Here is a 17,588-nt window from a genome sequence, read left to right on the forward strand (position 1 = left end):
TAACGATCATACAAGGAAAAATTCCCTCACGTAGGAGTGGCTCTAAGAGATATTCCCAACTGGAATTCTCAATCAAACTCCTATCAGTATGACACAAAAACATGCATGATGAGCATCCTGTCAATATGGCACAAAAGGGATGTCAAAACAAACATGCATGATGACAACAAGAGTATCCCAACAACATACAACAAGGGATCTCAACATAACATGATGAGTTATGACAACAAGTACATCATATAAAAGATTCTGCATAACATGAAGCAAGGAATCATGACAACATGAAATAAACAAGATCCTGCATCAATATCAATCAAGGATCCATGCAGCATAATGTAAAAGAAGAAGTACATGGACAATAACCATATACCTCACACCACGGGCCATCTGAAGAAGTGGATGTCTCACTGCTGAAGCTACTCAGACCATCGATCTCAAGGCATCGATGAAAGAAGATGGTTGCTCACACAAGAATGTGGACATCTGAATCAGACTGTCAAGGTGTTGAAGCTTGCTGAATATCGATTTCGCAACATCGATTGCAAGAAGAAGAATCGATCAAAGAAGAATCAATCAAAGAAGATTTGATCAAAGAAGAAGAATCGATCACAGAGAATAATCGATCAAAAGAAACAGAACCAATCATAAAGAGAAGAATCGATCATAAAAGAATAACTGCTCTGGACTTCTCGCTCTGCAGCTCTATGGCTATCTGGCCCTATAGCGCTCTGGCTTATCACTGCAGCTCTGCGATCTGCTAGAATTTCAAGCACTGTGACTCTATGGCTATCTGCGCTTTGGATTGATCAAGCTCTGTAGCTCTATGGGGTTCAAGCGTTGCGCTGGCTTTCAAGCTCTCTCTGGCACTTAGGCTCTCGGGTCTCTTCCTCGCAGCCTTTCCACGTAGCTTCTCAGGCTTTCTGTCATACTGCTCTTGCCCACTGTTACATAGCCTTTCCGCGTTTCCCTCACGCAGCCTTTTCATCTCTGTCAAGAAGCCTTTCACCTCCTGTCTGTCTCAGCTCTCTGCATCCATTGTGTTTTATAACACGTTTAGGGACAAGGCTGCTTAGAAATCAGGGTGTCTATTTTGTTTATAATGGAAGCCATTTGCATTGAAGCATTTGTCATTGCAACAAAACCTCAAAATAGCCTTCTTCCTGTTAAAACAGAAATACACTTAAAAAACTGATAAATTCGACCAAAACATAAAAGATTGGATTTCAAATTTTATCAAATCAGGCTTATAATGCCCATCGGATCGCGCCTAATCGCTTATCGCAATCTCTTATGCCAATAGCCCTGCATATCAAGGGATCTGTCGACGCCGATCACCGATCACCGATATCGGCGATCGGTAATCGCATTCGCTACACCTAGTGGTCCTAGTCCTCGGCCTTTGGCATCCTTGATCGCTGACGCCGATCATTCCATCGCCAATTTGCAAGCGTCGATACCGCCGATTTGACTTCTCCATCGCCGATTCACAAATCGCTACCTGAATAACACCGATATTGGCCATCGCTTGCCTCTGATTGCGCTTTGCCTTTTAAAGGCTTAAAACCCATTTTTATGAGAAAAACCTCCTTTTTTCAAAGGAACCATGGCAACTCTTTTCGCGATAACTTCATCATCCAGACTCGGATTGACGAACCATTCACACCTCTGCAATCAGGAAGACGAGATCTATGCTCTAGTCCTAGTTTGAAGTCATTCAGAGTGCTTTGATTTTTGAGCATTCATAACCCTTTTTTTGTCCTGCGTGTCTTTCTAGAGCCACTTGGATCAAGAATTTCCCAAATTTTAAGGAAATAAGGCATGCTAGGAAAGCTCCTATTTCCTTGCACAAATCCTCCCTAAGAAATAGGAATTTCTCCTTCCTTGCACAATTCCTAATTACATGACCTATTAGGGCTAATTTTAGCAATTGAAACTAGTTAACTGAAAGTAAGTTGAGTTAACAGAAAGTCAACTACCCAAATAAACTCATAAATATCTCTATTCTAGACCTAGAGATCAGTTAACTAACAAACACTAGATAACTTAACTCCACTAAATAGAAAATATTAGCCATCAACTAGTCAACAACTCATTGAAATCCATCTAAATCGAATTAATTGATAATAACTCAGTGATAGGCCACATCACACATGTTAAATGAAAGCTAACTCAAGCATATATGAGACTGAATTTGAATTAACATATTTGACTAAGGAACAAGTCAAAGAAGCCATTATTTTCTACAGTTCAAGATAGGGACCCTCCACAAGCTCCCCAGCTCTTTGAGCTCAAGTGCAATTCACAACCATAGTGTGTTTGAGATCCTCATACCAACACCCCTCTAGTTCCCAAGACCAAAATCCACCTCTTGGTGATAGAAATACCTCTACACTCCCAAATGCAAAACCCAAATCCATTTGAAAGAAATTTCCTTGCTCCCCTTTGTTGTGGGGAAAAATGCCTATGCAGGACGATCCTATCCACCTAAGGTGTGACAGTGCCTTAGCAACAAACAGAAACAGCTATTCTAGTATTCTTCCTTTATGAATTAAGAATGAAGAGAGATGGATGGACTAACCGGTGTCTTCCGTTTGTCCCTCGATCCGGTTTCTCTTCTCTTTGAGAATTCCCAGCTACTTGCCTTCTCGCTCGCCCAGCTTCAACAGGTTCCTGCAAGATCACAAGAAGGGAACACTACACAAAGACATAGATTCATATTCATAACTAGTTCAGGATTAGAAATAAACCAAATACACTAATGCAATCATACATCAAAGACACATTAGCATATAGGAGAAACCAAGATAGCTTTATTGATGAATAACAAGGTTCAGGAGGAGATACAACCAAGAGAGTTCCAATCCAGCATCTCCTTCCCAGCAAATGAAATTCCTATCTTCACATCCCTTCAAAGCATTAAGCACCCAATGATTCCAATCTCAAACCAACAGTAATTCTTTGCAATAACAAAATTCCAGCCTCTAGATCTCATGGAGAAGAGATCCATATATAGAAGTTTGGAGTGAGGATGAGTCAGCTTGTGATCTGACTAGTGTCCTCTCTCTCTGTCAGTTCTTACTTCCACTTGGAGACTAAGAGCCTTTTACTCATCACTTAGTCGAACTCAGCAAGGCAAGTGTCATGGAGGAAGATTCTGGAAGCTTCCACAGTCTTGACACCTCTCACAAGAGACCCTGACATTTGTCATTTTCCGCTCAGCGCACCCTGGTAGTGCTTCCACCTGCGTTGCAATGCAACTAGCCAGTGTAGCCTCTGCATTTCAACGCAGGCAGCTAGTGGAGCTTCTGAATTGATCCTAAATTGACTTGTTTTTGAGCAGTTTCTGGTGGAGAACTTCTGTGAATTGCTGTGGTTTGTTAGCCTTGTTCCTCTAGGGGTAGGAACAACATGTTTAGCGACTTTGGATCCCTTGGATTATGGAAATTTCATGCTTATAGCTATAAGGCACAAAAATGTCTATAACAGTTGCCCCCTAAAGTATGAGGTCGTTTATCGGGTGAAATGCTTTATTAGGAGGATCCGAAGTTCTTTCATTGCTGGGAGGAGACCTGTAATACAATACAATACAATACATTATTTTCATACTTTTTTCATGATCTAGCTGAGGTGGACATTCCCATGCTCAGCTTTATAAATTCATTTTCATGTACATATAACAGACAACTGTCTGATGATAGACTGATGATTCTGAAAGAGCCATGATCCTTTTGGTAGGATGATTATCTGTGCTGCAAAGCTGTACATTTCCATGTCTTTATTTTCTGAATATATTTCGCAGCCCGGATAGATGAAACTAGATCCGGGGTCTTCAATCTCGTCCGATCTTCACTCTAAGTACAAGTCGATCCATGTGAGAATTGCTCTGAAGTCGAACATGGAAAGACATCGCTTGATTACCAGTCAATGATGTAAACTGTTAACAAGTGCGAGAGGAATCACCGATAATGAAGATGACCCTCAAGGTACTGCAGTACAATTCACGTGGTGTGAATAGAGGATTTGGCGTCGAACACCACGCAAAATCTTTCGGTCGAAGGTCATTGATGTATATCTGTCGCCGGAAGTGAGAAACTTGCCATTGAGGCATGCAAGCTTCAAAGTACTGAAGGGGGTGTTCCTAGATCAACTTCTTGGATAATGAGCTGATGTCGACAAGAAGCGATCCGTCAAAGGAGGGCCTTAATGAATCCCACATCAAATGACACGGAACGGAGTTAATGATTTTGATGGAGGTGAAAACGATCTAATGACATATGATCCAGGGTGGCGGTCATGAAAGAGTATAATGTATGGTAGTGGATGGGACACAGGTGACTTCTCTAAACGACTTCTCTTGAACATATGGCAACACTGATGCGATGGATTGGTAGCATTACCCCAAGTATGGATGGTATGGCGAGACCATGGTGATGTGACCGGTGAATGAAACAACCCAACCCGATTGTGGTACGGAGGAAAAGTGTCATGTTCAAGAGCGACTTGCTACCATCAAAGTTTTCTTGAGTTTCTCCCAATTTTTCCCCAGTCATTGCTAACCAGTACCTCTTTAGTTTTGTCAAGCTTGAGGAGGATAAAATATGCTTGTTCTATAACTTGCCCTTCGGGCAAGCCCATCGCTATGTTTTAACGAGCCTAGCGATAGGGAAACTCGTTCTCGTCTAAAGACAAGTTTGTCGCTATTTAATGCATTTAACGAGTCTAACGACAAGGATAACTCCACTACAACAAAACCAGCGATTAACGTCCCTTTTTACTTCTTTTTTTGCATCTAGAGCCCATTTTTGGTGCTATTTGCATCCATTTATCAAATATGGTGCAAAACTTGACCCAAAATTTGCATCAAGTTTTGCACCAAATCTTACACCAAGTTTAGCACCAGGTATTGCAATAGGTTTTGCAACACGTTTTGCACCAAATTTTATGCCAAGTTTTGTGTCATCCTTTGCACCCGGTTTTGTTCCAGGTTTTGCATCAATTTTGGCACCTATTTTTGTTTGACATACTTTTGCATCCTCATTTGCACCCACTATTTGCACCTACACTTGCATCAACTTTTGCATCGACTTTTGCATCCTTTTTTGCATCCTTTTTTAAATCATTTTTTGCATCCATTTTTTCATCCATTTGTGCATCACTTTTGCGCCACGTTTTACATCGAGTTTTGTGTCTAGTTTTGCATATAATTTTGCATCTACTTTTGTTGCATCCACTTTTCCATCTTGTTTGGCATCCATATTTACATCCTCTTTTGCATCTATTATTGTACCCACTATTGCATCTAATATTTTTGTGCCACAATTGGCGCCTAGTTTGGCACCTCCTTTTGCACCCACTTTTGATTATAATTTTGCATCCACGTTTGCATCCTCATTTGCATCTAGGTTTTCATCAACTGCTACATCTATTTTTGCATCCCTTTTTGTATCCAATTTTGGACCAGGATTTGCATCGGGTTTTGTGTCTCGTTTTGCATCTACTTTTGCATCAACTTCTATTTCATCCACTTTTGCATACAATTTTGCATCCACTGTTACACCCATTTTAAATTTCACTTTTCGCATCCCTTTTTACATCTTCATTTGCATCATACTTTGATTCTTTTTTTTCATCTATCATTACATCCACTTTTGTTATGCCATAATTTGCACCATGTTTTGCACTCACTATTGTATCCACGTTTGCTTCCAATTTTGCATCCATGTTCACATCCTCTTTTGCATCAAATATTGCATCTATTTTTGCATCCACTTTTGTGTCAGGTTTATGCATTGGGTTTTGCATCTCATTTTGTATCTACTTTTGCATCTACTTCCATTGTATCCATTTTTTTCATCCAATTTTGTTTTTCCTGTTGCATCAATGTTTGCTTCCACTTTTACATCAATTTTTGCATCTTATTTTGCATATTTTTTGTCTATTGTTACATCCACTTTTGTTGCACCATATCTTGCGCCTACCATTGCAACCACATTTGCTTCCACGTTTGCATCCACATTTGCATCCTCTTTTGTGTTCAAGTTTGCATCAGATATTGTGTATGTTTTTGCATCCCCTATTGTATCCACTTTTGTTTCATCCTTTTTTGCATCTACTTTTGTGTCCGTTGTTGCATCCACATTTGTTTCACCACAGTTTGTGCCAAGTTTTACACCTACCATTGGACCCATGTTTGCTTCCACTTTTGCCTTCATGTTTGCATCCAAGTTTGCATTGACAACTGCATCTACTTTTGCATCCACTTTTGTGTTAGGTTTTTCATGTTGTTGTGCATCTACTTATGTTGTATCCACTTTTCATCCAATTTTACTTCTATTGTTGCCCCCATTTCTATGTTCGCTTTTGCATCCCTTTTCCAACACTCATCATATTTTCTGCATTGATGATATTCCTTATGGCATTGACAATTATGAACAATTGATGACAATGTCAATAATATTGACAATGATGAAAATGAAGATGATGGCGATGACATGAATTGTGATTATGATGATAAAGACGATAGTGGTTACAATGACATTAATGATGATGATGGAAATGATTATGATGATGACGACGCTAATGACCTTGGCGAATCTTCCCAATTTTAGATGTTGTCATTGTCATAATCATAAGCATTATCTTTGGTGTCATCATCATCATTTTCATCTAGGTCATCATCAAAAACAATAATGGCATGAATGATGATGATGATTACAACAATGTTGATAGAAATTACATTAATGATGATGATGGGGATGATAAAAATGACAATGACGATGATAATGGTGGTGATGATGATGATCATCGATCATCTCTCAAAAATAGAGTTGTTATTTCTCTTACGTATATCAATGTGTCCTAAACAACCCTTTTCTAGCACTGATCACATTTTTTGGGTTGATGATATTTCTTACAACGTCTATAATTATAAACAATTGCAAACAATGTCCATAATGATGATGATGATGGAGCTGATGATGATGGCATGAATGGTGATTATGATGATAATGTAATGATGGCAATAACGATGACAATGATGATGGTGATGATGATGACAATCATTATGATAATGAGAATGAACAGTTACTAGTTTCACTACCATCTTCTGGATACATATTACTATCATACTTTTTAAATTTTCTGTCTTTCTTGAGGTATCTTACTATAATGGTGTTGTCAACACTAGAAAGATATCTTGTTGTAATGGTGGTTCTAATGTTAGCACTAGCAAAGTTTTTGTTAAATTTTGGTTAAAAAAAATCGATTTATGCAATTATTTTGACAATCTATGTAAAAAAGTAAATAACATCCAATTATTTTGACTATAGTCCCATTGATTATCATGAATTCACCAGTCTGAAGACCATCTTCTACATACATATTATTATTAAACATTTTGCATTATATCCCTCTTATATCTTGTTGTAATGGCAGTATTAGCACTAAAAAAATATCTTGTTGTAATGGTGATGTTAGTGTTAGTACTAAAAAAATCACTAAATTTTGGTAAAAAAAAGTTTATCATTTATTTATTTTTAATTTGGGAAATTTTTGTTTTTATTTTTTTTGTTTTTTATTCTATTTTTATGCAGTAATATTTTCTTTGGTTGAATTTTGGTAGTAACTAGTTTTTGGTCGAATCATATGTATTAACCATGTTCTTTATGCTACAAGTCTAATTGTTGGGACAAAATTGCTCTTTCAAATAAGTTGCAAAAGCTATTTTACATCCATTGTTGCACCCATGTTTACACCCACTTTTACATCCCTTTTTGCATCCTATTTTTCATCTTCATTTGCTTCTTTTTTTGCATCTATCATTACATCTACTTTTGTTGTGACAAAATTTGTTCCATGTTTTGCACATACTGTTGTACCCACGTTTGCTTCCAATTTTGCATCCATCTTCACATCCTCTTTTGCATAAAATATTTCATCTATTTTTGCATCCACTTTTGTGTTGGGTTTTGCATCTCATTTTGTATCTTCTTTTGCATGTACTTCCATTTCATCCATATTTTGCATCCAATTTTGTTTCTCATGTTGCACCCGTGTTTGCATCCACTTTTACATCTCTTATAGCATCTTGTCTTGCATCTAAGTTTGCATATTTTTTTGTGTCTATTATTACATCCACCTTTTTTGTGCTATTATTTGTGCCATATCTTATGCCTATCATTGCAACCCACATTTTCTTCCACTATTGCATCCATATTTGCTTCCTCTTTTGTGTCCAAGTTTGCATCAAATATTGTTTATGTTTTTTGCATCCCATTTCGAATTTACTTTTACATCCACTTTTGACTTGTCTAGTTTTGCAACTAATTTTGTGTTCACTATTGCACCCATGTTTGGCCCATGTTTACATCCCTTTTTTCATCCAAGTTTTCCTCCTTTTTGCATTCAAGTTTGTGTCCCTTTTTTTTTTACATTCATTGGAGTATCCACATTTGTTTCACCAAAATTCATGCTAAGTTTTATGCCTACTATTGTGCCCATGTTTTCTTCCACTTTTTCATCCATGTTTGAGTCCTATTTTGTGTTCAAGTTTGTATGAACTATTGCATCTACTTTTTCATCCACTTTTGTTCAATTTTTCTATCTTGTTCTGCATCTACTTATGTTGTGTCCACTCTTCATCCAAATTTACGTCTATTTTTACCCCCTTTTTTTTGTTTACTTTTGCATCCATTTTCCAACACACATCATATCTTTTTCATTGATTATATTTCTTATGACATTGAAAATTATGAACAACTGATGACAATGTCAATAATTATAACGATGATGATGATGAAGATGATGACGATGACATGAATTGCGATTGTTATGATAATGACAATGATGATAAAGACGATGGGAGTTACAATGACAATGATGATGATGCTAATGACCTTGGCCATTCCTCCCAATTTTTAAATGTTATCATGGTAAAAATCATAATAATTATCTTTGGCGTCATCTTCCAAGTCATCATCATCTGATCATCATTATCATTATTTTCATCTTGTTCATAATCAAGAACAATAATGGCATGAATGATTATTATGATGTTCATGATGAAGATGACAAAAATTATGATAAAACTTATATTAGTTATGATTATGGGGATGATGACAATTATAATGACGATGATAATGGTAGTGATGTTGATGATCATCAATCATTTCTAAAAAATAAAGTGGTTATTTTTCTTTCATATATCATGTGTCCTAAGGTTGGTGATATTTCTTATGATACCTATAATTATGAACAATTGACGACAATATACAAAATCATGATGATGATGATGATCATGAAGAAGACATGAATGGTGATTATGATGATAATGAAATGATGACAATAATGATCACATTGATGGTGGTGATGATGGAAATAATGAAGATGATGACCCTCCCTCTAAACTAGCAAGGTATTCATAATGAGACAAAAAAGTAATCTCAAGTTGAAATATTCATATAAGAAGGGATCTAGATTGATAAGCATCAATGATGATTTACATCATCATAGCCAAAATTTTCAAAATAGTAAGGCCTTGACTAACAAGTTTATCTCTCCATTAGATCAGAGCACAATGTTGGGAGGCATAAATTTGGACACCACTGCCTTTCAAGGCACTTACCCCACCAAGATGTTTACCAGGTATGTCCTCACATGATCATTTCCTAATCCACTAACATAATATTTGACACCAGAAAATGTCAATCCTCATGACTATTCTTATCTTGGATTAATGTACTTGACTTATGGCGATTAGTCCTAGTCAATGTCCAAATTCTCAAAGAATATTGGTCCTAGATGTTTATCCAATCCACCATTATCCCTACTAGTTCCTTTACTAGGCTTACGATTGTTAATACTAGCCATAGTACATGACACATGGATAACATGGTGTCTACCCTCACTCCCTCTCAACCAGGGAGGAAACATCCACAAGCATAAGATTTTCTCAAGAATACCCATCATTTTCGTAGAGAATAACATCATTAATTTGTTTTCATCACATGACGACTTTATGATTAAGCATTCATAGATTTGTGGCAAAATATTTCCCCTTTTGTATTTGTGATGAAATACAATAAAAACGTGAAAGCCAAAATCATTAAACATACACTATATTGATTTATCTAAGTCTAAACTCTAAGGTTGAAGTGAAAATTCATGTAAATCTTATATCTATGAGTTGTGCCAAACTTATGAAAACCTTATTCCCTAAGTCCTATATATAAGAAAATGAAAAAGAAAGAAAAATAAGGGCCAATAAATGGTAACTCATGTATTCACTCCCTCTTTGGAAAATATATGAATATATACACTCCTAGTCACACTTGATCACATGTATGTGATGGTTAAATCATGAATTCTTCTTTTCTCCTTGCACTTTCACTTCATCATTTAAGCACCTAATTGAGGATCTAAGGAATGTTTGTTTCCTAAGGCTTTCATGTCTACTCTTGGTTTACTTATGTCACACTACTGTCAATTTATGTGACAGAGTGAAATACATAAGTTTGTGGAGTTATTATAGAGGTGTATTGAGTTCGTAACCACACACACATGTATTACATCTCATTGATCCACATGTGTGGGTTGGAGACTCATTTCTTGACAACTTTAATGGAGACTACTTTGTGGCTTTAATGGCATAGCTTACAAAATATCTTGTTAAACATTTCGATTCATTCTTTCTTTTCCTCGAGACACTTATAATATTGAAGTCACTCCCAACAATCCATGGAGATGGGGAGTATAAATTACTTGTGCTAGAAATAGAATTGAGAAATAGAGGTTTTCCATTTGCGATATTGGAGTCATAGACATTGGATACATGGTAGTAGTCCTCAATGTCAATTAAATAAAATTGTATTGTCATAATGCGAAAATAGGTAAACATATTGGTAACCTTGATGTCTTAATCATTTCAAATAATAACCATTCCACCCAAGTATCTCTAAGCATCAATCACTACTACTTGGAAATTCCTCCCCCATTTTCTAATTATATGAGGTTGAACCTCACTTAATATTTTTGCTTCTTATATCAACACTATTTATGGGTGCTTTGCATACCATTTTTCTTTTAGGAGTTTGTTTTCACTTACTATTGACGCCCCTCATGTTCCAAGACTATTTTCATCAAAAATTTACATAGAAAGAAAGTATAAAGTGACTAAAAAGAAACATGTCTCAAGATTTAAGTGCTTGGACAATTCCACTTCATGGCTCCTATATTTCCTTAACCTGGGACCAAATGGTGAACTTGATGGCCTTAAGGGAAATTGATCAATGAAAATCTAAAAAAGAGGTGATTTTTGACTTTATCACATACAATTTAATATACTAAAAAAAATATCCATAACAATTTCATCAATCAATGAATCATTAAAAAAAATATCCAAAACAATTTCATCAAGCAAAGAATAATTGCATTATAAAATACAATCTATAAACATTTTGGGAAAGTTTTGCTAAAACATGCTTAAAAATCAGCATATTTAATATTAATATTTAACAATAATATGGACAATAACACATTTTGATAAATTAAATAACATATTATCAAGCCTAAAAAATGTCACTAACTAAAAACTACAAAGCATGCAACTAATGTAAGTGACCACTCAAGGCCACCACAAGACAATTAATCTATTAAGACCAAGATTAATGGGGACAAAGATCTATAAAGGACAAAGGAAAACCTATTTTAACTTTATTGTTTTATTAGCCTGGTTCAAGATGAACATTTCAAGATATCATGAAGAACATAATTAGTTTTATTGCATTAAGAAAACCCAAGCACATTCTATAACTTAGCAAGAAAGAGATGTATAACACCCATCTCAGCAACACGACACATGACATTAAGTTACTTTACTATATATAATTTAAACTCCTACCATAAAATCACAAATTTAGCATGAATGGAATGTTTAAAATCCATTTTTATAAAAACAAAATATAATTTTTCTTATAGAAAAATATACCAAAAACTAAATATATTTTTCTAGAAAAAAAAAATACTAAAACTAAATATATATTTAAAAAAAAACTAAAACATAAGCAAACTAGAATTTGAATTTGACATTCTTGGTCACTTTCCGAAACATATGGTGGAATGTAATCTCTTTATCCTCATCTTTAGCTTTTTCCTAAAAAATAAAAGCATACAAAAGTGGGAAAGAGCCATAAAGCATGGGGAAGCTTTTTCCTAAGCACAAAAGCATCTAAAAAGTGGAAAATTCCTTTTTTATATGAGGAAACATTATTCACCCAAAAGATTTTTCCCAAATTGAACTAATGAGGATTTTTGGAAATCTTCATAGCCTCCACTTTCCTATATATTAGAGGCTTGGCCATTGAAAAAATGATGGGAATTTTGTATTGTCACGCTCTTGAGATCTGTCTTGAGAGGGAGAGTTTTGGAGCTATGAGTTGGGGGAGGTGATGTTGCAACTATATCTGATTGTTGTAACTTTCCTCCAACTCCTTTATTCATATAGATCAGTTGTTCTTCCTTCCATATGTTTCTATTCATTCTTTACTTCTTCTATTTAACTAATGTATGCATGGGTTTTTGGTTTATATTTATTTATTCAATAATATTTATATGTTTTTTATAGTTTTGATTATTAAGATATTATGTTGTGAAGGTTGCTTTATTCTCTCTCTTATGTGTAGGACCAAGCTTTGGAGCTAGCTAGGAGCGCTTCTTGGCTATACGAAAAACTCCAAGAAGACCTGCATGCGAGGACTCACAAGAATTCATTCTCTTTTTCTTAATCTATACTCTACATCTTGATCTACTAAGAGTCCTAAGCCTTAGAACAACCTTTCTCTTAATTGGTTTGTCCTAGGTTTCTGAGATAAACTGAGAGGGTTTTGTTTTCATCTAACCATGCATTAAATCCTATAGCAAAATGATATTTAGAAAATTTAATATATTTCACTATGTAAATTAACTTAGTAAAATGAACCCATAGAGGTGGTCATAAATGGAAATAAAAGTAAAACTCTAAACAAGAAGCCAAAAGTGGATTTAACCATGGATGAAAAATTGGGAGTAGAATTGGATGTTAAACTAGCCATCAAAACAATATGCAAACAATGACACAAAAAGGTTTTTAAAGTAAAATTAAAAAAGGGTGCAACACTAGACACAAAGAAGGGAACAAAATAGGGCATATGAAAGGATACTGAATTGGGTGCAAACAAGGATGCAAAAATGGACACCAAAATGAGGATGCAAAGAATGGTGTAAGATTAGGATGCAAAAAGGATGTAAGAAAAGACACAAAACAAGATGCAAAATGGGACTAAAAAATGGTGAAACCAAGGATGTCAAAGATGATGCATAACTAGATGAAAATTCCAACTAAAATCTAGGTGCAAAATGAGATGCAAATGTGGACACAAAATGTGGCAGAAAAAAGGATGCAAATTTGGAAGCCAAAAAGGATGAAAAACTAGATACCAAAAAGGATGCAAATTTGGACATAAAAAATGGTGCAAAATTGGACACAAAAGAAGAAAAAATGGTGCAAAAATGGGCATAAAAATGGCTCAATTTTGGATGCAAATTGAGATGCAACATTGGATGTAAAATGATGCAACAAATCATTCAAAACTTGGTGAAAAAACAAATGCAAAAGTAGACAAAAAATGGCTCAAAAGTGAACGTAACAATAGACACAAAATGGAATGCAAAGGTGGATGCAATATATGGTTCAACATAGGATGCAAATTTAGATGCTCAAAAGGATGAAAAATTAGATGCAAGAAATGGTGTTAAAAATGATGCTAAATTGGATGCAACAAATGATGCAAAATTAAATGCAAAATATGGTGCAAAATAGGATGCAAAAAAGGGAGATAAATAAAATGCAAAAGTGGATGCAAAAAATGGTGCAAAAATGCATGCGAAATTTGGCACTAAATCAGATTCAACATATGGTGCAAAATTGGATGGAAAAGATGGTGTAAAACAAGGCACAAAAATAGATGTAAAAATAAGTACAAAATTAGAAGCAAAAGATGGCATAAGACCAGATGCAAAAATTGGCACAAATTGGATGTAAAAAAAGGTGCTAAATAAGATGTCAAAGATGGTGTAAAAATCAATGCAAATTATGACACAAAAATAGAAGCAAAGAATTCCACAAAAGAGGAAGCAAAAAATGATGCAAAAATAGATGCAAAAAAAGGCACAAAACTAGAAGCAAAACCTGTTGTAAAACCAAATGAAAATCTTGGTGCAAAATACGATGCAGAAAATGATGGAAAATTTGGCGTAAAAAAGATGCAAAATTTGGTGCAAAAAAGGACGCTTTAAAAATTGTACAATAGAGCCAGATTTAGTGCCAGGTTGCTCATCCCAATTGAGAAAAAAATGCACTAGAATCTGGTGCTAAATCTGGCGCAAATTGCCTGTTTTGTTGTAGTGCTCGGTCCTTTTCATTTTTAGAGAGTCTAAAAAGGTACATAAGGTTAACTCCAAAAGTCCTTTTTCATCATCTAATCCCTTAAGTCCGAAAAAGTATAAAACAATACAGAAGGGATGAATTTTCGATAGTTTTAACGAGCCGAATAAAAAAAGCGCTCGATATTTTTGTGCAATAATCCCTCAGGTCCAAAAAGATTAAAATCTAGAGGAGGGATAGCTCTTCCGGTCACTTTAACGAGCTGGAAGGCCAAAACTCGACAATCTTTTCATATTTTACGAGTCAGATGAAAGGAGCTTAAAGAAGACTCGTCTTTTGAGGAACGAGTGATAAAAAGGGGGAGCAGCTGATTCCAGGGAAGGATTGGAATTTCCAAATCACGGCAGTGTCACAAGGATGGCTAGTGAAATCACTCTTCGCAGCTGTTCCTCAAAATGGGTAAACAATCATATGGAGGTGAATGATCGGCCAATGGAAAAGTGGAGGTGGTGGGCAAACACGACCAAGGCTTTAATGGCTGATGTCGCTACATTCACGGTGGTTATTTACCGGAATAGTTCATTTTTTAACGAGCTTAAACGCGGATGGAAACATTTGCTCGGTCTTATGTTTATTTTTTAACGAGCATGAACTATGTGCTAAAACTGCTCGGATCTTGCGTTTATTTTTTAACGAGCATGAACTGTGTGCTAAAACTGCTCGATTAATCCAGTCATATGATAAGAATGTCTCATGTAAAACGGCAACATTTAGATTTTGCCCCACATCCTTTCTTTATGCAAGTTCAGAAACGACTAATCCTACGAGTTTAAAGGGTTAGACCTACAGGTTTAAAGGGAAGGACCTAAAAATTTAAAAAATAAATAGCCGCCCCTTGCTTGCACTCCAAAAGGTTTGCATGCCCCCAGGTATAAAGTACGATTTCAAGGTTACCCCTTAATTTGCAAGTAAAACATTTGTTCTACCAGGAAAGGCCTACCTCTTTCAGGTTACCCAAGGATTGTTTCATTAGTCTTTCAAACAAAACACTTCTTCGGCGGTGTCTACCGAGATAGACAAAGGTGAATGACCTCAGTGCCAAACACGTAGCTTTGACAAGAGAATCTTATTCTAGAATAACCCCTCTTCCTAGACGGACGGGGTACAGACTAGTCATATTCTCCCGTGGAAACCTACCTTATACCCAAGGTTTTCCTGCCGAAGCAGACCAGGACGCATGCCCCATGGGTTCCAGTCATATCCTCCCGGATTACTCGCGCTCATCAGGAGGACGGACAGTGGGTTGAGACATTTCTTGAGTGAAGAGACCATTTAGGGATGGTATATGACTATTTGCGATGCGTGATCTGGGGAATGAAAGTTGGTCCACGAGCTTGACCATTCTTCCTTCATGCGGAAAACACATTACTCTAAAGAGTGAGGAGATGATGGCTCCCATGCAATATATATAGTCTCGTCCAAGGAGTAGGTTATAATCCAAGGGTCCTTGAACGACCATCACGTTCATTTGAACGGTCTTCCCTTTCAATGTGATTAGCACATTGGGAAGAATCCCTAACGGTCGACTGGTTCCTTTATCAAAGCCTGTCAGATTTCTCATTTCAGGAAAAAGCGCTGGCGAACCAAGTGCTTTCCAAGCAATAGAGGAAAGGATACTCACAGATGCCCCCTCATCAATGATGGTGCCAACCATTACCATTCTGTATATTTGAACGATAATTCTGAATGGTATGCTTGCTGGCAACCGGGGTCTGCCTAGTTGGTTCCAGTCGAAGGATACAACTAGGTTGCTTGGTGGTGGGACCGAATAGATGGCCGGGTATGACTCTGACGAAGTTCCTTCCTGCGATAAAGGAATGGGCAAATTGCCCCCTTGTTCGTCGGAGTCTGTGTTGATGAAGAGAATTTGGACGGTGTCATCTTTATTCTCCTCTGTGATGGTATCATTCGAAGATAGAACCTCTGAAGGCAAAACCGGGTCAACTGCCGCTTCAACCTTTTGACTTTTGTCAGGTATGGATTCAGACGATTCATCCTCAATGATAGGTGCTTCGGCTGACCACCTGAGTGGGCCAGCCGGGTTCTCAACTGGTGAAGGACTTGGCAGGAGTTTTTGATATCCAGGAGGAAGTTGCACTGGTAAAACCGGGCGATCTTCCAAAACTATTTTAGCCTCGTCTAAGAAGGGACAACGGTGGATGGCATGGTCTCCTTCACACAGTTTGCGGGGAAATCTAGCTTTCCCTCTCTGTACTGTGGCTTCACTTTCACTAGTTGACGGTGTGCTGTCAACATGGCTATCAGAGGTTGACGCCACCGAATTGTGCAAGCGGGGAGACCAGTCCCTTAGTATCCGAGGGATGCAAGGACAATCTCTGTGAAAGTGGTCTCCCTTGCATATGACACATGGCAATTTAGGCCTGGTCAGTGCAGTGTGTGGATTTTCATTAGACGCCATTCGCTTGCCCCCAGTCGCTTTTGGCTCCTTATGCTTCTTTTCTTTCTTCTTCTTCTCCTTCTTCTCCTTAGGAGCTTGGATTTTGGCTTGGCCCACTCCATCATGCGAAGAGGAAGGAGGAGAGGAAGAATTATAGGAAGTGGAAGGCTGGTGGGCAGCTCTGGACTAGTCTAACTGCTGATTCGACTGTTCAGGAGTAGTGGTGTTTTAAACAACATTAGTTGAGAAGAGCCAGACAGGCAAGCCTATTGTCAGCCCTGGAAGCGACAATGTGGCCATATGGGGTGCTCCAACATCTCCCCAAGAGGAGAAGGGACTAGGATTTCCACCAAGGGGAATTCCTTGGTTGGAGGGCTCCATTTTCTCAACTAAAAGATCAACGTGGGAATAAGGGTGATTTATTATTCCGTTTAAAATAAATTTTAATGACGCTTTAGACACAACTTGTTTTTTCAGTTTTAAAGAGTCGAGAAAAAACAAAAGATGACTCTAGTCGCCTTCGATGTTTTAACGAGCCCGAAGTGACAAATGCTCGGATGGACTTTTTCCGTTATAGAGTCTGAAAAAGGCCAAAAGGAATTGCTCTGGAGATCTAGGTAGAGGGTGTGCCAAACCAATCACAAAACTACAGAATACGTTTTACGGTATGGCAGTCAATCTTCCCGAATGCTGTGTTCGGTGCATTGCGATCAG

This window comes from Pinus tabuliformis, chromosome J, assembly GCF_031772625.1.
Source record: "Pinus tabuliformis cultivar Carrire ecotype Pingquan chromosome J, CPIR1, whole genome shotgun sequence".
In the NCBI taxonomy this organism is placed as follows: domain Eukaryota; kingdom Viridiplantae; phylum Streptophyta; class Pinopsida; order Pinales; family Pinaceae; genus Pinus; species Pinus tabuliformis.